The 24,473-nt window shown below is 40.2% G+C and overlaps 1 protein-coding gene across 1 annotated transcript in view; it reads left to right on the forward strand.

The window, feature by feature from the left end:
• Positions 1 to 2,125: 2,125 nt before the first annotated feature.
• The window catches only part of STYK1 (serine/threonine/tyrosine kinase 1), a 55,431-nt gene continuing 33,083 nt past the window's right edge, over positions 2,126 to 24,473 (forward strand). Inside the window, exon 1 of the mRNA XM_025402683.1 lies at positions 2,126 to 2,459. The gene's annotated coding sequence lies outside the window, so the exon portion shown is untranslated. The remainder of the gene's footprint in view (positions 2,460 to 24,473) is intronic.

The following is a 24,473-nucleotide window of genomic DNA, read 5'->3' on the forward strand; positions in this document are numbered from 1 at the left end:
CACTAGGACTCTGTTATTTCATAAGGGCTTGGCCAAAGGACATTGAGATGCAGACACAATGCTGAACCCCAAGCTATTCTTGTTAGTGGAAAATACCTTTGTGCTTTGATTTTCGTTTTTCTTATAATGAATGACTTTCCAGGAATTCCTCCATGCCTTCTGTAAATAGATTCCACCCCACTAAACCAATAGATTCCTTCCTCACAACTGCAGAATCATACAAGAGGGAATATACTAAGTAACACATGGATGGATGGCTTTAACAGCTTAGAGGAGAGCAGGATCTGGCAGTTAGGATTCATGTAGACTAAACTGGAGAAGGAAGAGATCTCCAATGTATATTTCAGTGTGACTTCCCACTACTGTTCAGTACTTAATCTGGACAGAGAGAGAATGGGCATTCGACAAATTCCTACGGAATTAATAATGAGGCAGAAATGATGATCTGGTAGAAACACTGGAGCCGAAGCATTGTTGACAATGAGTTGGAGGCTCATAAATTTGAGATGGAGGTAATAATTGAAATTACAAGGGAATGAAAACTTGAAGAGAAAAGAGAAATAATGGCTATTCTAACCATCTTATTAATGAGTATAATGTGTGGGACTAGCTATACATATATACCTCATTGTGTATTTCTGCTGTTTAACTCAGACTATGTGGTACTTAGTTGTTTCCGTGTCTCGGCATTACCATTTCCAGTGTTTTCTCTATCTCGAAATGTTTTTAATGTATAATTTATTTGATTTGCTTAACAAAATTGGAAAGTAAAATTTTGCCTCCCCTTTCTGTACCATATATATATTTTTTTAATCCTAGAGGTTATAACCTCTATTACCATAACAGTAACGAGATTTTAAACAAAATTCTGTGCATCAGAATGAGTATCTAGCAATACACTGCAGAAATTTAAAAAATGAGTAAACCACTTTATCTGTCATCAAGGAGCATGCTTGGGGAGGCAGAGTAGAAAATTACATAATATGAAGTTCCAAAGAGTTCATTTGGCTTTGATTTATCACTTATGACATAAAGGATGGAAAGAACAACTAACTGATGAGATGTCTTCCTTTCTCCTTTTGAGGTAAAATTCACATCACATAAAATCAACCATTAGCCATTTAAAAATGAACAGTTCAGTGGCATTAAGTACAATTCATCCTGTTTTTATAAAGCCCTAAAGGAAATGAAAATGCCAATAGAGAAAGCTCTAGAGAATTGCCATATCTCAATCTCTAAATATTCCACATTACCTTGCACCCAAGTTCTTTTTGCTCTAATGAATGTCAGTTTGTGTTTCGTATGCGTTCAATGCTGAACAAACTGGTGACATATTCAAGTTTCCTATGACCCATATTTCTTTAATAGAATTTGTATTAGGTGTTCATATCTAACAGAATTCCTTCAGCTATCTATTAAGTATTTTCTATTATTTTAGTTTCCATGTGGGCAGGTAACATAACTAATTTGTTCACTGTTTCCCCAGAGGAGAACCCAGGACATAATGGGATACACATACACACACACACATACACATATACATATACATATATGTGTGTGTGTGTGTGTGCGTGCTCTCTAAATGAATGATCAATTACTTAATCTTGGGATTTTAATTCCCATTAATTCCTTATAGGTTCCCCCACGTCTCCGCAGTGATCAGTACTATCTTTTTTTTTTTTTTTTCAGACGAAGCCTTGCTCTGTCGCCCAGGCTGCAATGCAGTGGCACAATCTCGGTTCTATGCAATCTCTGCCTCCTGGGTTCAAACGAGTCTCCTGCTTCAGCCTCCTGAGTAGCTGGGATTATAGGCGTCCGCCATCACGCCCGGATAATTTTTGGATTTTTAGTAGAGACGGGGTTTCACCATGTTGGCCAGGCTGGTCTCGATCTCCTGACCACAGGTGATCCACCCGCCTTGGCCTCTCAAAATTCTGGGATTACAGGCGTGAGCCACCACTCCCGGCCCGTCAGTATTACCTTGGAACACCCCGGCAAAGCCTTCAGGTGGAGAACGTTCCCGGCGCGGAATAATCCACCTGAATGTGAATCCTGACCATTTTTAGGCGCCAGTGGAGGCCGCTGCTTTGGGGCCGGCCGTGAGGTGGCGCTGTTGCCCTGTATCGTGACTCCGTTTTCACCTGGACTGGAGTCTCCGCGATACCTGGCATCTAGCGATCACTGTAGATCAGCAACAAGTCCAGCTTTTACAGTTTCAGCAGAGGTTTCCTGTGGCTCGCGTGTGGCGAGTCCCGGAAACCTCAGAGCCCGCAGACTTCCCTTCGCGGGAGCCCGCCCGAACTCCATCCTTTGCCGGCAGCCACGCCCCGCAGTGGGAAGGAGGGACTGAAAAGCATTTCCTTGAGGCTGGCACACCTTGCCCTAGCCAAGCCAGTCATTATTTCCCCTCTGACTGGGCCGGTCCCACCTGAAACCGGAGTGACCACAGGAGGGACACGGTAGTGAACGGGGCATGGGGGGCGGGCGCGGCGGGGAGGGTAAAGAAGGTGGGAGGGGAATGGCGGCGAGGCAGCCGGGGGTGGACTTTGCAGCTGGGGAGGGAGAAGAAGGGAAGAGGCTGGGAGCGGAACGGTTGTGATCTGCTGTTTGTGTTTATGTGAACAAACAGAAATCACCAAGTGAATTAACCTGTGTTTCTTCGGAACAAGCATCTTGTGGGGTTTGGCTTCTGTGTTTTTATACGGTAAGGGACTAAACCTGCCTCAGCAGATTTGGTGCAGAGAGAAACATGAGAAAACCCAGGAATGGGGGACCTCTGTTTATTCCTGGAGAGGGGGCCATCAGGAGAGGGGCAGGGAAAGAATGAGCTTACAGGAATTACTTGTCAGAGGACTGCATAGCCTTTCAGACCATGGGCTCATTGCGTTCAGCATCAGCTTCTTCGACTGCAAAGCATAAATACGGGAATTACTTTCCAGGGTTGTTGCGGTATTTAAATGAGATATCAATCACCATGATTAAAAAGGGTACAGCGTGATGTGCTATCCCTTGCTGACTGAATCTCTGTTTTCTTTCTTTCTTTTTTGGGGAGTGGGGAGAATGGGGGAGGGAGTCTTGCTGTCTCACCCACGCTGGAGTGCAGTGGCACGATCTCGGCTCACTGCAACCTCCGCCTCCCAGGTCCAAGCGATTATCCTGCCTCAGCCTCCCAAGTAGCTGGGATTACAGGCGCCCACCACCACGCCCGGCTAATATTTTTATATTTTTAGTGTCTTTTTAACGTCTTTTTTCCTCTTTCATTTTTCTCTATCAACCCCTCATCCCCGCTTTGTCTCCCTTCTTTCTTTCTTTCATTTATGCGATTGTTGCTTCCTTCTGTAATGAGTCCTCTCCACATTGGAGTTTCTTATACCTATGAGACCACACTTCCTTCCCACTGGGTGGGAAGTAGTTGTGGCAATAAAGGAGTCGAGTTACTATAATGTGCAGCACAGCTCAACTGAAATACACCTGGAAACGGAACTCTGTGCTGTCTACCCGTTTTTTCCCCCTCAGTATACCGGAGTCTCCATTGACAGCTAGCTAGGCGGCAGCTAGGTCTTTCAATGAGACATCATGAAGTATTTGCTTCAATGAAAATCATACGCGTTTTCTTTCAGTGCCTGCATTACTGTATGAGTTTGCTAGGGCTGCTGTAACAAGGTACTACAAACTGCATGGCTTTTGGCACCAGGTACCAGGGACTGATTTTGTGGAAGACAATTTTTTCATAGATGCGGATGAGGTTGGTGGGAGATGGTTTCAGAATGAAACTGTTCCATCTCACGTCATCAGGCATTAGATTCTCATAAAGAGTTCACAACCTATATCCCTCACATGAGCTGTTCACAATAGGGTTCACGCTCCTATGAGAATCTAATGCCTGCGGGGATGGTAGCTCACATCTGTAACCCCACCACTTTGGGAGGAGGTGGTGGGTGGATCGTCCTGAGCTCAGGAGTTTGAGACCAGCCTGGGCAACTTGGTGAAACCCGTCTCCACCAAAAATACAAGAGGAAGAGAAAGAAAGAAAATCTAATGTCGTGGCTTATCTGACAGGAGGAGGAGCTCAGGAGGTAATGACAGCAGTGGGGAGTGGCTGTAAATACAGATGAAGCTTTGCTGGCTCACCTGCCTCTCACTTCCTGCTGTGCACCCCGGACCGGTCTGCACCCCGGGTGTTGGTGACCTCTGGCTTAAACAACGAAATGATTGTCTCACAGTTCAGGAGGCTAGCTGTCCAAAGCTAAGGTATTATGAGGGCTGCATCTATTCCAGGCCTCTTTCTTTTGCTTGTAGATGGCTGTCTTCATGTTTATGTGGTATTCTCCCTGTATATATCTGTCTCTGAATTTCCCCCCCCCCCCGACTTTTTTTTTGAGACGGAGTCTCGCTCTGTCGCCCAGACTGGAGTGCAGTGGCGCGATCTCAGCTCACTGTAAGCTCCACCTCCTGGGTTCACACCATTCTCCTGCGTCAGCCTCCTGAGTAGCTGGGACTATAGGCGCCCGCCACCACGCCCGGCTAATTTTTTTTTTTGTATTTTTGGTAGAGACGGGGTTTCACTGTGTTAGCCAGGATGGTCTCGATCTCCTGACCTCGTGATCCGCCCGCCTCGGCCTCCCAAAGTGCTGGGATTACAGGTGTGAGCCACCGTGCCCTGCCCCTGAATTTCCCCTTTTTATAAGGACACTAGTCTTATTGGATTAGGGTACATCCTAATTACCTCATTTTAATTGATTATCTCTGCACTATCATCTCCCAATAAAGTTACATTATGAGTTCTGGAGGTTAGAATGTCAGCATATTAATTTTGGGAGGGTGTATAGTTCAACCCATTAACAACTAAAGTCTTTAATCATGCACAAGTTAGTTGAGCATTGCATCTATTTCAGTTGTCTCTGGCAGAAACTAATTCCCACCTTTCCCAAACCCTCACAACCAGTCCCAACCAACATGTGCTCCGAAGTTCTGCCAGGAGTTATGTGATTTTGCAGCTCTGTTTTCTTTTAACCTGAGTTTATACATTTCCTGTTGCCACTGTAACAGATTACCACAAAGGTGGTGGCCTAACCCAACATAAAGTTTTATTTTACAGTTCTGGAGGTCAGAAGTAAAAATGGATGGGTAGGTCTCCAGATGGATGGTTCCTTTTGGAGGTTCTAAGGGAGAATCAATTTCCTTGCCTCCTCCAGTCTCTAGAGGCTGCTTACCATCCTTGGCTCATGGCCCCTTCCTCCATCTTCAAAACCAGGAATGGCCGGTCGAGTGTTTCTCATGTCTTTTCATGCTGACGCTCACACTTTTGCCTTTCTCACACTTAAGGATTCTTGTAACTGCACTGAACTCACTGAGTATTCCAGGGTAATCTTTTTATTTTAAGGTCAGTTGATTCATTCCATCTGTAACCTTAATTCCCCTTCACTATTTCAACACTACTAAAAATCAACATATTCATAGGTTCTGGAGATTAGGACATGGACATCTTTGGGAAGCCATTATTCTGCCTACTATACCTGAGCTTTCCCAACTGGGTATTCTTTATTTTTATTATATGTATATTTAAAATTTATGTTTAATTTAAAAAAATTAAAAATTATATATATAATTTATCATATACATGTTGTTTTGAAATATGTGTATATTGTGGAATGGTTAAATTAAGCTAATTAACATAGTATTATTTCACATATTTTTGTGGTAAGAACACTTAATATCTACTCTCTTAGCAATTTTCGAGAACACAATACATAGTTATTAACTATAGCCACCATGTTGTACAGTAGATCTCTTGACCTTATTCCTCCTTGTTAGAAAGAATCCTTTCATATCCTCTGACATCTTTCCAACCCCTCTAAGTCCCCCAACCTCTGGTAACCACCTTTCTATTCTCTGCTTTTATGAGTTCAACTTTTTTAGATTCTACATATAAGTGAGATCATGGGATTATTTTTCTTTCTGTGCCTAGTTTATTTCACTTAACATAATGTCTCCTGGGTTCATCCATGTTGTCAATTTCCATTTTTCAAAAGGCTGAATAATATTTCATTGTGTTTATACTATATGTATTTATACTTTATTCATTTATCCATTGATGGACATTTACATTGATTCCATCTCTTGGCTATTGTAAACAATGCTGCAATAAACATGGCGGGCAGACAGCAGTATGTCTGAAATCAGACACGCTGATTTCATTTTCTTGCTATCTATACACAGAAGGCAAAACACTGAGCCTTCAGAATAAAAGTAAGATAATATACTCAATAAAGAACACCATATACAAAAGTCAAATCACTATTGGATGTATACCCAATAGTGGGATTGCTGGATCATACAGTAGTTTACTTTTAATTTTTTGAGGAACTTTCCTACTGTTTTCCCTAATGGTTGTACTAATTTACATTCCCACCAACAGTGTGCAAGCGTTCTCCTTTCCCTATATCCTCTCCAACACTTATTTTTCGTTTTTTCGATAATAGCCATTCTAACAGGTATGAGGTAATAGCTCATTGTAGTTTTAACTTGCATTTTCCCTGATGATCAGTGATGTTGAACATTTTTTCACGTATGTGTTGGTCATTTGTGTGTCTTCTTTTGAGAAATGTCTATTCAGGTCCTTTGTCATTTTTAATACAGTTATTTGTTTTCCCCCTATTGTTTTAGTTCCCTATGTATTTTGGATATTAATCACTTACCAGACATGAATCACTTCTCAGATATTTCTCCCATTCCATGGGTTATCTCTTCACTCTGTTGATTTTTTCCTTGGTTGTGCAGACATTTTTTAGTTTGATGTAACCCCCTTTGTCTATTTTTGCTTTTGTTGCCTGTGCTTTTGGGTTTATGTCCAAAAAAACCTCGCCTATCCTAATATGATGTGGAGCTTTTCTCTATGTTCTTTTCTAGTACTTTTAGTGTCAGATCTTACATTTAAGTCTTTAATCCGCTTTGAGTTGATTTTTGTATATGGTGTTCTTTATTGAGTATATTATCTTATTTTTATTCTGAAGGCTCGATGTTTTGCCTGCTGTTTATAGATAGCAAAGAACTTAAAATATTTTATCTGAAGAAAAGCAACCTGCTTAATGATGGAACAAAAAATGTGTCCCTATTGAGCAGAAACCTGGGTACCATGGACTTGCTATATTTACTGTTAAAAACTACTCCCCATTCCCCCTTGTACTTTTAGTATTGTAGTTTAATTCTTTATGCCCCATTAGTTTCTATAGGTTGTTTTTCTACAAAAATTTCTTGCAGATCCAATGGTATTTTCATGGACGAATTAGCTACTTATTTATTCAACAATCATATGAATTCCGATATATGCCAGACACTGCTCTTGGTGCTAGGGATACGGCAGTGAACAAAATAACTGGTCCCTAAATTTTTATTCTCTTGAAGGTTTCATGCTTTTTCTTCTTACTTTGCCACTTCATTTTTGTCCTCCCTACCAGCCCAGGCTCAGCCAGTCTCCAGTTCTTCAACATGCTTTCTGAATTTAGATGTAGCTACTGTTCTGTGCCTACTTCTGGCCTGTGCTAATGAGGGACCTAAAGAAGCTGACTGTGCTCTCCAGGAAATTACAGTCTTGTTGGGAAGAAACAGATAATAATAGGCAAACTGGTTAAGTACTGAAAAAGTAGGTTGGGTATTAGCATATCATGTCTTGGCATAGTTTCTAACTGGAGAAAGTCAAAGTAGAAGGGAATGAATATGCACAAAGGTAAAGAAACTAATTATGGCCAGCCGGGCGCAGTGGCTCACGCCTGTAATCCCAGCACTTTGGGAGACTGAGGCAGGCGGATCACCTGAGGTCAGGAGTTTGAGAGCAGCTTTGCCAACATAGTGAAACCCCATCTCTACTAAATATACAAAAAAAAAAAAAAAATTAGCCAGGCATGGTGGCAGCTGCCTGTAATCCCAGCTACTCGGGAGGCTGAGGCAGGAGATTAGCTTGAACCCGGGAGGCGGAGGTTGCAGTAAGCCGAGATCGTGCCACTGCACTCCAGCCTAGGCAACAAGAGTGAAACTCTGTCAAAAAAAAAAAAAAAAAAAAAAAGAAGCAGCAGCAGCAGCAGCAGCAGCAGCTAATGACACAGACATCAGTGTAGAGTGGACAGAGTCCTCTCTCAGTCCAGGGGACCTGAAATCTGTTTTAAGCTCTGTCTTTGTGAGCAAACAACAAGGCACCTACCTCAGGGGTCCTTAGTTGTTTGATTATTATTTTTATTCCTTTTAAAAATGAAGGGTAGAGGTCGACTGGGAAATTGCTGGAGATTCTTCCAGGTTTAAAAAACAAACAAACAAAAAAAGTCTTTTATTTTTGAACTTCGCAGAATTTCTTTGAGATTTCTAACCAGAATAATAAGACAGTTTAGAGTTCAGAGGAGATAGTAACCTCTGGATAGGGAAAAGATAATGGGGATGGAGTAAGGGGTTTCTATCCATCCGTTGGCTTAAAACCTCATTTCCTGCAGAACCCTCCTCAGCCCAGGTGGCCTTCTTCACTAGCTTTTTCTCCCTATACCTTCTGCTGAATTGGGCAGTTAGAGTTCAGCCCTATCATATTGTGAATACTACCTCCTAAGGGTGAGTCTTCAGGAAGCACGAACATTTCCTGATGCTCACTCTTTCCTTAGCCCCCAGCAGTCTAGGTTGTATCCAAGCTTCTGAGTATTATGTGCTTCCGTGAAAGCCATCTCAATCAGTTTTCTCATATTTCTCTTTCACAATAACCCTTCTTGGCATAGTGACAACAAGGAGTATCGACAGTTAATTTGTTTTGTTTTGTTTTTTGAGATGGAGTCTCACTCTGTTGCCCAGGCTGGAGTGCAGTGGGATGATCACAGCTTGCTGCAGCCTTGACCTCTCAGGCTCAAGTGATCCTCCCATCTCAACCTCCCCAGTGGCTGGGACTATAGGCGTGTGCCACCACGTCCAGCTAATTTTTGTATTTTTTTTTTAAGGGACAGGGTCTTGCTGAAGACCCTGGCTAACTAGGCTGGCCTGGAACTCCTGGCCTCAAGTGATCCTCATGCCTTCATCTTCCAAAATGCTGGGATTACAGAAGTGAGCTGTGGAGGCCAGCTGACCGCTAATTCTTAACAGTTGCCATGGTCAGAGCAAATTGAAGGTAGTATTTTAACTTTTATGACCCAAAATTTATACTTTTATGCTTTAAATTACTGGCCAAAATAAAAAATGAAAAGGAAACCTGCTTTAGTTTTTTCCCTCTGTAGCTGTTAACCTTTTATAACCTCAATAACTAGCCGCATCTTTATACATTTAAGTGTATTTTCAAAAATTGTTAGATAACAATATATAGAAATATGGTAGTTTTAGAATATTGATCTAAATTTAAAGTATTATATGTATATAATTCTAGGCTAAGTTAGAATTCTAGTAAGGACACAGTAGTGGATGCCAAAGGTTTAAGGGAAAAGAATGTATTTCAAACTATACATTGTGGTTATAGAAAAATCTCAGTAATACACATGTGTATTAGTCCTTTCTCACACTGCTATAAATTAGCCAAGACTGGGTAATTTACAAAGAAAAGAGGTTTAATTGACTCATAGTTCCTCATGGCTGGGGAGGCCTCAGGAAACTTATAACCATGGCAGAAGAGGAAGCAGGCACGTCTTACATGGTGGCAGACTAGAGAAAGCATGTGAAGGAAGCAAAGGGGGAAGAGCCCCTTATAAAACCATCAGATCTCGTGAGAACTTATTCGCTGTCACGAGAACAGCATGGGGGAAACCACCCCCGTGATCCAATCACCCCCCACCGGGTCCCTCCCTGGACATGGGGGGATTATGGGGATTACAATTTGAGATGAGATCTGGGTGAAGACATAGAGCCAAACCATATCAACATGTAATATCCACATATGAAGTCAGATGCCTTTCTGGAAAAAGCCTTGAAATGATTGATTTTAGTTGCACACTCAGACACTGAATGATTTAACCAGATGTACTGTGTTGTGGGAGATGAATGCAGGATTTGTGTTGGACAACTTTAGGGGACAGGATTATTTTATATTCATATTATGCTACCAAATAAGTGGTGAAAAATACTTGCCAAAGGTGCTAATTTGATGTTTAGAGAAGTTGATCTCAAGTACTTTTTTTTTCTGACAATAGTCAGCTATCAGGACCAATTGTATGTCAAGTCACCCCTAGTTTGTGTCAGTGAAAAAAGGCTTAGAATCAACTTCTCCAAAGTCTCTGTTAAGTCAGATCAGGCTGGCTTCGCCTAGACAGGAAAAGCTCCTGGTTGACCCTCAGCTACGAAAATTAGCTGGACATGGTGGTGGACGCCTGTAGTCCCAGCTACTGGGGAGGTTAAGATGGGAGGATCACTTGAGCCTGAGAGGTGAAGGCTGCAGCTCTTTGACACCTCTTCATTCTGGGCCCAAATTTAGTACCACTTCCGGCCAGTTAGACGCTATAACAGCAAGAAAGGACTTGTTTTAGTCGTAGAATTAACAGGTTTGGCTTATGGTTCAAGGAAGGAGGAGAGAGGAAACTGGAATGCTGAAAATTGATCCTGACCTCCTTGTGGTCAGATTTATTCTATAAGACTTATTCTCCAATTCCACAAATCCAGCCCATCTGATGTGAAATCACATGGCTTCCCTGACTCCTGCTTCTGTGGTCTTTCCTCACAGGGCTCAAGGCCTGACTCCTTTAACTTCCCTTGGCGCTGATATCTTAGTATAAGTCAGAGCGAGTTCTGGCTAAGGAAGAAAAAGGAAGCAGATTATTAATTAGAATATTCTTAAAGCCCCATCAATGAAAACACAACTGCGATATAAATATTGTAGCCTTCATGTATCTGGTAGAGATTGGCAGAGGCTAGTCCGGATACATGTGCATCCCAAAGGCCCAGAAGAAACGGTGAAAGTGTATGCACGTTGTGAATTGCAAGGGCCAGGGTCTTCTTCCTCATTCTCATCCCTACAAAACTCAACTGAAAAAAATAGATGGAATATCCCAGTCAGCCGTATGAAGGGTGGGAAATTGTAGTGGGAAGAGCACCAGATGGAGATGCCAACACACAATGCTTAGGTGCTAATTAACTATTGGGAGGTATCTGAACTCTGTGCCTTAGTTCCCCCACCAGTATATTTGGAAGTTAGGTTTTTGTTGTTGCTTTCAAAGCACCCTTCTTATTGTACACATAGGGCATTCTGTGGCATTTGTGAAGCATGTGCTGTATTTCATAGTGTATTTGTCAAAGAGATCAAGAAATAGACAACAGGGTTGCTGTTCTTATGTTTTTTGTTTCTGTAACAGGGAGGTGTGATTATAGTGGTACAGAAGGTATGGGATGGTCACCTCATTTACAGTGTGTGAACGGCATGGCTTTCTGACACTGAGAGTTGAACCTGCTGTGTTTGCATTCTTTCTTGGAGCCCAGGCGGTTCCCATAACCCCAAATGACCTTGAGTTCACTCTCTGTCTCTTTTCCTCACCCATGTTTCATACTTAGAGACAGTCTAATTATGGATTCATGATTGGAAGGTCCCACATCTGATTAGATCTCTGATTCATTTTCTGACTTATGCAAGTCACCTTTTCATTTAAACTTAGTTTCCACATGCAATATGAAGTTGGCAAAATATCCACAAATTATTGTGAAATGGTTTTCTTTTACAAAAATGGGGATAATTTTGAAAAATATTCCAGTTTTGCAGCATTAGAAAAAAAGAAATGTAGGTAAACCAAATGTGATTTAAAACTACAATTATAATCTCCCCTCCCACACCAAAATCATTTTTTCTAAGTCTCCTTTTTTGGGGGGCTGACATTAAAATGAACTATTCTTAATTCGTTAAGTTAACATTTACTAGGAAATAGAATCAGGCTCACTTGAAATAAGGTCATAAAAGTGTGACCTTAGGATATCTACAAACAGACGGACAACAAAAATTTGACAGTATCAACAAGACATAACTAGTGACAGGTTGTGAATTTATAAATATTCAGATAGTGTGTGAGATAGATTGCTCACAAAAAGAAGTTCATTGATCCTTGGCATAGAACTCTCTGTTTTGTGCTAGATGTACTAGCATCTTTACACCTGAGTTTAGGGTTTAGCGGGGATATTGGGGGCTGCGTCTTTCTGGGCTTTTACTTAAATCTCAATCAGACATATTTTTGGTGCCTAGGGAGCGGTGGTCTCTGTAGGAGGATGGATAAATAGAAGTATTTATGTTAATAGGAAGTTAGGGATGCAGATTCTTTGGACACACTCTCTTGTCCCTGCAATTTATGACAACTTGAGAAATTTAGATCATCCCCTGTGGTCTGTCAGGGGAAAATAAGCTGGGTTCTGACATCAAGACAACTATAGAATATAGTGCCCTATAGTCTGTCTACTTATCCCAGGTATGAGAAGGATCAATAGTGGCATTGTATTACACCATGCTACTTCACATAGAATGTGTTTCTGGCCAGTCTCTGGGAGGCATTTGTCGCCCAACCTGTCCTAGAACAGATTCTTCCAGACACAGAACATTCTGTGGTCTCACCAAATCACACACAAATTCTGGTTTAACCTTTAGAGGCCATGGAACTATAAAGTTTATTATCAACAAATGTTACTTGTACACCAAAAACTACAAAATATCCCAAATATCCTTGAAAGAAGCTAAAGAAGACCTAAATGAATGGAAAGACATATTGTTTTCTTCAATGGGATGACTTAATACTGTTAAGATAGTGGTACTCCCCAAACTGATCTACATACTCAACATAATCGCTATCAAAATTCCAGCCGTTTTTGTTTTTGTTTTTTTTCCAAAATGGTCAAAGTGATTCTAAAATTTATGAGAACACAAGGGACTCAGAATAGCCAAAGCAGTCTTGAAAAAGAACAAAGTTGGAGGAATCACACAATGAATTTTTTTTTTTTGAGAGGGAGTCTCGCTCTGTCGCCCAGGCTGGAGTGCAGTGGCCCGATCTCAGCTCACTGCAAGCTCTGCCTCCCGGGTTCACGCCATTCTCCTGCTTCAGCCTCGCGAGTAGCTGGGACTACAGGCGCCCGCCACTGTGCCAGGCTCATTCTGTATTTTTAGTAGAGATGGGGTTTCACTGTGGTCTGGATCTCCTAACCTCGTGATCCGCCCGCCTCGGCCTCCCAAAATGCTGGGATTACAGGGGTGAGCCACGGCGCCCAGCCACACTTAATGATATTAAAACTTATGACAAATCTACAGTAATCAAGACTGCGTGGGCTGTGTGCTGTGGCACGCGCCAGTAATCCCAGCTACTTATGAGGCTGAGGCAGAGGGAATCCCTTGAGTCCAGAGCTTGAGGCTGCAATGAGCTCTGATCACACCATTGCACTCCAGCCTGGGGGACAAAGGGAGACATTTTCTCTAATAATAATAAGGCTGAAAAAGACTATCTTTAATAATAACAAAGAGCAGAAAACGGGTGTTTTTAACAAATTGTGCTGGGACAACTGGATATTCACATGCAAAAGAATGAAGTTGGACCTTGACCTCTAATTCAAAATGAACCAAAGGCCTGAAGGTAAGAACTAAAACTCTGAAATTATTAGGAAAAGCGTAAGTGTAAATCTTTGTGATACTGGTTGGGCAATGGTTTCTTAAACACACATCAGAAGCACTAGCAATCAAACACAAAATTGTCAAAAGTGAAAAGACAACATAGCAGCATGGAAGAAAATATTGCATATGATATATCTAATAAGGGTTTAGTTTCTGGAATATATACTGGGTACTTATACAATAAAAAGACAAATTGCCCAACCAAAAAAAATGGTAAAGGAGTTGAATGTACATTTCTTCAAAGAAGATATGCAAATGGCCAACGAGCATATGAGAAGATGCTCAGCATCAAAATGCAAATCAAAACCACAATGAGATATCATTTCACACCAACTAGTTGGGCTACAGTAAAAAAGACAAAAAGCAAGAAGTGTTTGTTAAGGATGTGGAGACACTGGACTCCTTATAAATTACTGGTGGGAGTATAAAGTGATGCAGTCACTTTAAAAGACAGTTGTCAGTTGCTCAAAATTTAAACATAGAGTTACCATGTCAGCAATTTCACTCCTACATATATACCAAAGAAAAATGTAAACATGTCCACGTAGAAACTTGTATGTGAATGTCCACAGCGGCGTTTTATATAAATGTGGAAAAGTGAAAACTATCCAAATGCCCACCCACTGATAAATGGCTAAACAAAATCTCTGTGTCTATCCATACAATGCAGTATTATTTAACCTCAAAAAGGAATGAAGTACTCTTTCATGCTACAACATGGATCATCCTTGAAAACATTTGCAAGTAAAAGAAGCCAGCCAGTTACAAAGTCCACATACTGTATGAGTCGATTTATATGAAATGTCCTGAATAGGCAAATCCATAAAGACAGAAAATAATTCATGAATCCCTGGGGCTGAGGAAGGGAGCAGTAGGGTATGATTGCTATTGGGTAGGAGTTTCTTTCTAGGGTAATGGAAATATTCTAAAATAAGATATTGGTGATGGTTGCATACTTTTGTGACTCTAATAAAACCACTAAATTGCACATGTTAAAAAGGTAAATTTTATGGTATATGAATTATATCTCAATTTAAAAAACAAGTAATATTAAAGGTAATTCTAATTTTACAAAAAAATACTAGTTTTTGAGAATTTACTGGACAAACAGTATAGGACAGATTTTAAGAACATGGACTCTAAAGCCAAATGATCTGGGTTGGAATCCATCTTCACTGCTTACTAGCTGTGTGGTCTGGAGTAACTTACTTAACCTCTCTGTGCCCCAGTTTCTTCATCTGGTAGAATTAAATGACTAAATATTTGTGAAGTGCTTGGAAGAGTGCCTAACAACGACTACCACAGTATAAATGTTTGCTGTTATAACCGTGTGCAATAAACTGTACTAGGTAATAGTGGGAATCAAAACCAGTATCGAGGAAGTTTGTGTAAAACACAAATGTCAGTTAAGGAAGAGCAGAGCAGGGTGGATTCCAAAGCAGATTGCTTCACTCCGTTTATTGGCTGGACTCTGCTCCATGCCGATGTGTGAAAAGAGTCTGGGTTTTGTCCAAGAGGAGGAGGCGATGATATGGATCGAGAATATAACATCTAAATTTTGCCTTCTTACTTGGGTCCTGGGAAAAGGTCCAAAAATATGTTAGAGGAGACAGATGGGGACTCGCAAGGAATGGTTAACGATACTTAATATATACTTGTTGTTTAATGTAAGTAAAAATTAGGCAAAAATTTTCCAAGATTTTCCTCTGGAATTTTGGTCATAAACTCATGATGTTTCTCCTCCTGTTCTGATTTGAAGATTACTTTTTTCTTGAGACAGTTTTAGTATTTCATTTCAAAAAGTAAAGGTCAGACTGTTACCGGAAAGGGGTTCCAATCCAGATCCCAACACAGGGTTCTTGGACTTCGCTCAAGAAAAAATTCGGGGCGAGTCCATAGAGTAAAGTGAAAGTAAGTTTACTAAGAAAGTAAAAGAATAAAGAAATGCTCTCCATAGGCAGAGCAGTGGTGTGGGCTACTTGACTGAGTATACTTATAGTTATTTCTTGATTATATGCTAAACAAGCAGTGGACTGTTAATGAGTTTTCTGGGAAAGGGATGGGCAAATCCCAGAACTGAGGGTTCCCCCATTTTTAAACCATATGGGGTAACTTCCTGATGTTGCCATGGCATTTGTAAACTGTCTTGACACTGGTGGGAGTGTCTCTTAGCATGCTAATACATTATAATTAGTGTATAATAAGCAATGAGGACCACCAGAGGTCACTTTTGTGGCCATCTTGGTTTAGGTGGGTTTTGGCTGGCTTCTTTACCACATTCTGTTTTATCAGGAAGGTCATTGTGACCTGTATCTTGGGCTGACCTCCCATTTCACTCTATAACTAAGAATGCCTGAACTCCTGGGAATGCAGCCCAGTAGGTCTCAGCCTCATTTTACCCCTTCCCTATTCAAGATGGAGCTGCTGTGGTTCAAATGCCTCTAACATATTTCTCTCCTCTCCTTTACAAGGGGACCCTTAATCCTAAGGGTTTTAGAGGGATGAAGATCCATCTTCTGTAACTTCTTCAGGCTGAATAGTAGCAATGATATTGCTGCCTAACTATCAGTGTCTTTTGTATTCAGGGTAGAGAGAAGCTTGGTCAGAAAGCATCAATATGCAGATGGCCATTCATAACTCTTGATTTCACACAAAAGATAATATCTGGAATATTAATAAGTGTTCAATTTAAGAAAACATTCAGTAAGCTTATACTGCATTCCTACACAAAGGGTGCAAAAGCAATATATTCCACAAGAGTAGAGCAAAATAAACAAAATTATCCTAAGTAAACTAACAAGGCTTTTTGTGAAGTGGGCAACTGTTGGAACCAAGATGACATGGGGTCACTAACTGATTCCAGTACTTGCCCAGAATTAGAATACTAATCCAGATTTTTATATTACCCATCCATCTTGTTTCTTCTGAGCTGCAGTCAGAGATCACTGGTTGATTCACAGGAATAGGCAGGGTCAGTCTAAATTGCAGAAAAAAACTAAAAACGGATGGGACTAGAATCTAACAACAGGTGTACCATAGTTCTTGAAACATAATTTTTCTATCTCCTCATTTTAACTAAAGACAGATCATAATAGAACTGATTTGTTTGCAAAAGTAAGCTTTAGTATTATACTTGGCCTGATTATTTATATGAAGTTCAGCAAGAATAATTATTTTTCACATAAGTTCTTTTTAAATTATCTCTGATGAAACTTTGTGCCATCAGGAATTTCAGTTAAGAGTTTTTAAAAACTCCTTGAGCTCAGCCATGGTTTTGTACCATAAAATACCTATGAGTTGGATAAATTCCCCTCCTCTTGAGGTCCCAAGATAACTTGGGGCTCCTGGGCCCATCAGAAAATGACATTCTTCACTTACCAGAGGTCAGGAACCCTGTACAGGGACTGCATAGACAAGGTATGAGGCCAGTTTTCCCAAGGAGCTTTTATTGGCTGTGTAAGTCAAGTTTAATTCCTTAAAGGAAAGCACGCTATTCTAGTCAAAGACTTGGTAATAATAAGTTTATTCAATTGTGTCCTGTTGCAAAAGAAAGCATTCTTTTTCACTTATGCAAATAACTATATTGCCGTAAGTTAAGCATACTCACAAGTAGTTTCCAAATTCTGGAGAAATCAGAGAGAAATATGCTCTAAAATTTTCTTTACAGGAGTATTGCCACAAGCTATAGAAAACCCAAAAATTTTCTTCACTCTGAAAAACAAAGCAAAGAATTAGCAATATTTTAAGCAAAAAGTCACAAAATGATTATTTCAGTCATTCCTTGTTGGTTCAATCCATGCAGTTAACTCCTGTTCTGTTTGATATTCATGAACATTTCAGCTCTCCATGAGAATCATGAAAGTTTTCTCCTCTATCCTAATGTCACAATCTCCAAAGTTATCAGAAACCTGCATTCAAGAGCACCTGTCAAAGTCCTATTGCTGATTATAAGGCACCTTTAAAAGAGGATCAAAACAAGACAACAGTTGTCTGTGAATGACAAAAAGTCTTAGGGCAGTCACAGTCAGACATGATTGACAAGGAAATGTGGTTACCTCTATGTCACACAATAATATTATGTAACAATTATAATTACTAACAATACACTAAGTCATATTAGAATTATAGGAGCTTCCCATAATTTTGGAACACATAACCAAGAACGTATTTATTCAAATATAGCCCAAAGAAAGGCAAACATAATTTTATATTTTATAATGCTTCCTGTATGATTTCTATAGATTTCTATACCACATTAAGCCACATATGGCCCTTCTGGACTTTAGAGGACCTAATATGAAAAGATTAATTAGGTCAAAAAATTTATCATTTGATTTTGGAAAGTTTGTCAAATATCGAAGGTTTAAGCACTTGATATTACAAACATAGAATCTCAGGTCACCATAAGTCATTCATTTAGCCAAAATGATAACTCAAAAATTGTAAAAAGACAAAAAACTTTACTCATTAATACAGGGAAGACAGCTTTCCACACAATGTCTCTTTTCCTTCCTGTCTTTTTCTTATAGTTTAGTCAAAAGGCAAACAGAATTTCATTTTTAAAAATATTACACAAAAATCTTATTCAAGAGAGAAAGCCAGATTTTACCCTTTGCATTAGTGTACTGTTAATGTCAATCCCAATTCTTAATAAAACCTTATAGACAAATCTATTCAATCTTAAGCAGTTAGACGAAAAGGTAAGATTCCCGTAAGCCTTTTTAAACTCTTTACAAATTTTTGTTAAGGAGCAGATCAGTGCTCTAAGAACACCCTGTTGTGCTTTTATTCCAATGTTCAATTTACAGAAAAACTGAATAAGACCCCTTTAACTTTAGCCAGTATGTTCACACAGAATTTCCTTCACAAGATTAATTTTTCACAGATCTTCCACAATTTGCTCAGACTTTCAGGATAAAGAATACTTACAACCCCTTAGCCTTCTAAACTAGGCTAAAAAAAATTCACATTCCCATGCCTTCTTATAATCTTTTACCAAAAACACATTTCACTTTCCTTACACACCTTGCATGTTAAAACTGTTTTTCCAGTAGTCTCGATTATATGTTACAATGTTAACTCTTAGCAACTTTTATTTTTGGTGAAAAACCTGGTAAGTAAGTGATTTTAATTAGGTACTAGGTGTGAAGCTTAGGACACCAGACAGAAGTACAAGATAAGATCTGATTCTTTCCAGCATAGCCAGGGGGCATGGCAAATTCTACATATCCCCAGGACTTATCTAGAATCTAATGTCTCTAAAGCAGGTATACCAAACAATTTTCAGAAGTCAAATAAGCAGTTTATGACCTTAAAGCATTTAGTAAATCCAATATCTTATCTACCTAATTTAGACCAAATGTCGAAATTTGGAAGACATTTTTATTTTACCAATAATCTTTAAAACTGTCTTTATTTCCCAAAGCTTACTAAAGTCGCATGAACTAAAAAGCCTTACAGTTTTTATTTTTCTGACAAAATATTTGATTTAAGTACTTATTATTTTTAAACCAATTAATCAGAGCTCTTTCATATATAAACATTACTCATACAACACATACGAATACACAACAGACAGAAGATCCAATAGTTGTAAGATTTTTCATTTGCCAATTTTTAAGTTTCTTAATTGAATTACTGGCTTCAGGGAGGAGCCCTTTGAGGAACAGGACCAGGAAAGCATGTAATTTCTAGAGCCTAATAGGCAGGCATAGCTGGAAGGCAAAACAGATTTAAAAAAATTAAGGGTCCCATTTTTATACCAGATGTTGAATCCCCAAAAAGAGAAAATCAGTCCACATCCTTTGGGACTCTTATCTCTCAGTGTGGCCATGGGGACACTTCCATATCTTCCAGGTGGCCAAGAGTATGCTTCTCTGATCCAAACATGCAAAGAGCCGAGTATCCTCCCCCCATAACTTCCATTAGCCATCCCTAAAAGTATGTTTCCTAGTTATTACAAACCAAAGCTCTCTCACAATGAGAAGTAATTTCTGATACCCACAAAAGTCAAAACCATCAGATAACACAATACAAAATGAAACACAGCATTAGATTTTGAGAAGGATTTATTTATCCCCTTTCAATTCCAGTGGTTTCATAAGGCAAACAGAAGCTTTTTTCCAAAACAGGACCTGTGGCAACTCCTCTGCTTTTCCCAAGGACTCCCAGGCTGTTAGAAATTATTTTAGATCACCTCATGTGTATCAAGAGTGGCAAGAAGACAAAATGGAGAAAAACAATTGTATTCATACATTTTTTTTTCTTTTTTCTTTTTTTTTTTTTTTTTGAGACAGAGTTGCCCAGGCTGGAGTGCAGTGACATGATCTTGGCTCACTGCAAGTTCCGCCTCCCAGGTTCACACCATTCTCCTGCCCCAGCCTCCCGAGTAGCTGGGACTATAGGTGCCCACCACCTCGCCCAGCTAATTTTTTGTATTCTTAGTGGAGACAGGGTTTCACCATGTTAGCCAGATGGTCTCTATCTCCTGACCTCATGATCCACCCTCCTTGGCCTCCCAAAGTGCTGGGATTACAGACGTGAGCCACTGCGCCCGGCCCTGTATTCATCCGTTTTCACCCTGCTGATAAAGACAAACCTGAGACTAGACAATTTACAAAAGAAGAGCTTTAATGGACTTACAATTCCACATGGCTGGGGAGGCCTCACAATCATGGTGGAAGGCAAGGAGGAGGAGCAAGCCATGTCTCACATGGGTAGCAGGCAAAGAGAGAACCTGTGCAGGGAAACTCCTACTTTTAAAACTCTCAGGTCTCATGAGACTTATTCAGTATCACAAGAACAGCATGGCAAAGAACCGCCCTCATAATTCAGTTATCTCCTACTGTGTCCCTCCCACAACACATGGGAATTATGGGAGCTACAAGAGGAGATTTGGGTGGGGACATAGCCAAACCCTATCAACAATTTAGTCAACTGAGAAGAAAAAATTTTTTTTTCCTCAGAGAAATAAGATCCAAGAAGAGAAAAATTATAAAGACCTTTTAAATATACATATAGCTCATATATCTGCTTTTAATTAAAGCTGACTTTTAACCATAACACTTTAAAAATACTCTTAAATCTCTTATTACCTGACTTTAGCCAGGCCAAACAATCCATTTTTCTGGCTTTTAAGCTCTACCAAAAGTAACCTCCCAGATGGAACCGGTAAGCCTTCACTAAGGTTATGACTTAATCACAAGTGTACCAGTATTTTAAAAGAAGTGATTAGCAGTTTTTACAAGATTTAGAGTCTACAAGGTAGCTTGGAGAAAGGAAGACTCAAGAAGGGAAGATAGAAGTTGTTCATGGAGGGGAATAAAATCAACAAATGGCAAAGATCACACAAATATCTACCAGAAAGTACTAATTCCCTAAACCAGAAATTGAACCCTGAACCAGGGATGCCATCGTGAAAAGACAAAGCCTTAACTACTAAGCTACAGCATTGGGAAGTTTCCATTGCCTTCCCAGAAAGGGCCTAGAGCAGACAGTTTTGAGCCAATGAAGGCTTTTAACTGCTGAAAACAATTTTTAGAGCTAACTATGTCATAAACTCCAAAATTGCTGTCCCCTGGATGGCAGAGACTAAGAGAAAGTACTGCCACGTGGTTACAAGGTCAAGCTCCCAAGGGTGTAAAACAAGATGAGAGAGAAACCCTATCCAGCTTATGGAGTCCTAAGCCTGTGTTCTATCCCAAGGTACCTCCCCTTTATGACTGAATAACACAGAAAGACAAATTCAAAGCACAAAATACACCAGATTCGCTACAGCATTAAGACTAGCATCGTGAATCCTTTTACTCATTAATCAAAACGTTGCAAGAGCTGGTGATTTCTACCATTTGTGCAACTGGTTTGTACAGAGAGAGGAATCGGAAGGGATAAAAGTGTTGCCTACGGTGGGGTGGGGAAGCCAAGGAGCTCAGGGAGACTAGAGAAAGACCCAGGTGGCCACTTGTCAGTAGTGAAGGATGTTTCCTAGAAGTCCCATAAGCTCTCAAGTTTCCCCCTTTGGGGAGAAAAAAGTTCCCCATGTCTGGTGATCCTGTACATGCCTAATCCTGTCACCCATAGCTGTCAGCAAAGAGTGCAAGGCAGATTAATCCAAAGAGAATAGCAGTTAACATCCCATAGTGTCAAATCCACTTTTAACCAAGAAGGACTTTGCTGAGAGGGGCCTCTAACCCCTAAATCTTCGGACGGACTCTAACCTTTCTAAATTGGGCCTCAAACTCAAGTTCCCTTAAGCATCCTTGCCTTTTATTAGGAGGGACCTTAACCCTCTCTGTCTTAGGAGATACTCTCCTAAGTTCGACCTCTAACATAATCTGATCCTTTGGCTGGGCAAAACATATCCCGCACCTTACCTAAAGTTGGCCAGTTGGCAGTGCTGTAGTCTATTTCCTTTGGGTCCATAGAATTTTCCTCAGTATAGTCCCTTCATGGTTTCCAGGAAGATGTTACTGGAAAGGGGTCCCAACCCAGACCCCAAGAGAGGGTTCTTGGACATTGCTCAAGGAATAATTCAGAGTGAGTCCATAAAGTGAAAGCACGTTTACTAAGAAAGTAAAGGAATAAAGGAATGGCTACTCCGTAGGCAGAGGAGCAGTGTGGGCTACTTGACTGAGTAGACTTACAGTTATTTCTTGATTATATGCTAAACAAGAGGTGGATTATTCATGAGTTTTCTGGGAAAGGGTTGCGTAGTGAAGTTTCCACCCCTTTTTAGACCACATAGGGTAACTTACAGATGTTGCTGTGGCATTTGTAAACTGTCACGCCACTGATGGGCATGTCTCTTAGCATGCTAACGCATTATAATTAGTGTATAATGAGCAGTGAGGATGACCAGCGGTCACTTTTGTGGCCATCTTGGTGGAAGTGGGTTTTGGCTGGCTTCTTTACTGCATTCTGTTTTATCAGCAAGGCCATTGTGACTTGCATCTTGTTGACCTCCTGTTTCATCCTATAACTAAGAATGCCTAACCTCCTGGGAATGCAACCCAGTAGGTCTCAGCCTTGTTTTACCCAGCCCCTATTCAAAATGGAGCTGCTCTGGTTCAAATGCCTCCAACAAGACCAATCTTTAAACATGAATGCAGTGCCACGTTTTTGTTCCCAGGACAAGTCAAGAATCCACGAGGGTAGCAGGTATTGCTAGCACTATTCATATACCTTTGCTTTAAACTGCTTTCTGTATCATTGTAGGGGCACATCTACCATTCTTGATTTTCCAGGAGCTCTGACTGTGTCTGTCAACATACAGGATGTACAGATTCTACTAAAAGGACTGCAAGGACTGGATTTTGAGGAAATGATATAAGGTATTAAATTTCTTGCTTAAGATGATAGAGAAAAACCCTTATCCACCTTTTCTCAGGTTTTACACTTCTGAATTCTCATATGTAAATATATTTTATATATCTTAGTTTCATTATAGTTCTACTTTCTTGAGTACTCCTCATGAGATATCAATAAATAATGATAATACGTCATATTTGTACTGATTGTTATACATCTCAAATACTTTACATGCAACTCTCTAGAAAAGATACGTTAATTGGGCCGGGCACGGTGGCTCACGCCTGTAATCCCAGCAGTTTGGGAGGCCGAGGCAGGTGGATCACAAGGTCAGGAGATCAAGACCATCCTGGCTAACATGGTGAAACCCCATCTCTATTGAAAAAAACAAACAAACAAAAATTAGCCGGGCATGGTGTCGGGCCCCTGTAGTCCCAGCTACTCGGGAGGGTGAGGCAGGAGAATGGTGTGAACCCGCAAGGCGGAGCTTGCCCTGAGCCAAGATCGCACCACTGCACTCCAGCCTGGGCGACAGAGCGAGACTCTCTCTCAAAGAAAAAAAAAAAAAAAAAGAAAAGATACGTTAACTGATTTGCCAAAGGTCACAGGGGAAGTCATTGACCCAGTGTTATAAGTGAGATCTCCGGACTCCTTTCCGTGTTTCAGGAGAAGTTTCTTCCTTTCAACCAAGCATTTCTCCTAGAACTTTCTATTGAGAAATATTTAGGTGAGGAAAACAAGATGAATTTCAGAGCAGAAGGAAGTTGAAGCCAAAGTGAAGATTACTGTCAGGACCTCATCATACTGGAGACCATATTGGTGTGCAAAAATAGCATTATTTTAAAGTTCATTTATCTTAGATTTTTTCCAGAGTGCATCTCATATTATCTCTCTGGAGACTCGTTAACCCTTTTTCTCTCTAAAAACTGTAAGTAGTGATATAAGACAAGATAAAAAGTGTGGTCGACAAATGATACAGCCTTAAGTAAAGTTTGCTTGAAAGTCTGTGAAAGAAATACCAAAACCTTAAGAGTTTAACAGATCCTCAAGTTATTTACCATAGAAAAGCTTTACTTCAGGAAGCAAGGGTACTTCAGAAGAGATGGCCTTGCGCATGTCTACATGAGAGGAGAGGGAAGGATGTGGGGAATATGACAGTTCTACCTTGGATTTCTGAAATACTTGTATTTGTATTCTAAAACTTTAAAGTACTTTCATATGATTTATCTCATTTGTGCTGTCAAAACATCTCTGATTACATTGTGCAAGACTATGACCCATTATTTTACAGATTAGGGATTAAACCCTGGGGAAATGATCTCACTTGCTGAAGATTACATACAAATGAGGGAGAGATGAATGAAGGGAGGAGGGGGAGAGAAAGAATGAGAGAGAGAAAGAGAGAGAGAGAACTAGAATAGTGGATGCCAATGTAGAATCTTATCTAATAAATTAGAGTCTGGCGAATTTTCTCTGGAATGAATTAAGAAAAGGAGATAACAAGGGTTTAAGGCAGGATTCCCAAACTTGGTCGCATATTGGAATTACCTTAGGAGCTTTACATACATCTCAATACCTGGTTCCT

This window comes from Theropithecus gelada, chromosome 11, assembly GCF_003255815.1.
Source record: "Theropithecus gelada isolate Dixy chromosome 11, Tgel_1.0, whole genome shotgun sequence".
NCBI lineage: Eukaryota > Metazoa > Chordata > Mammalia > Primates > Cercopithecidae > Theropithecus > Theropithecus gelada.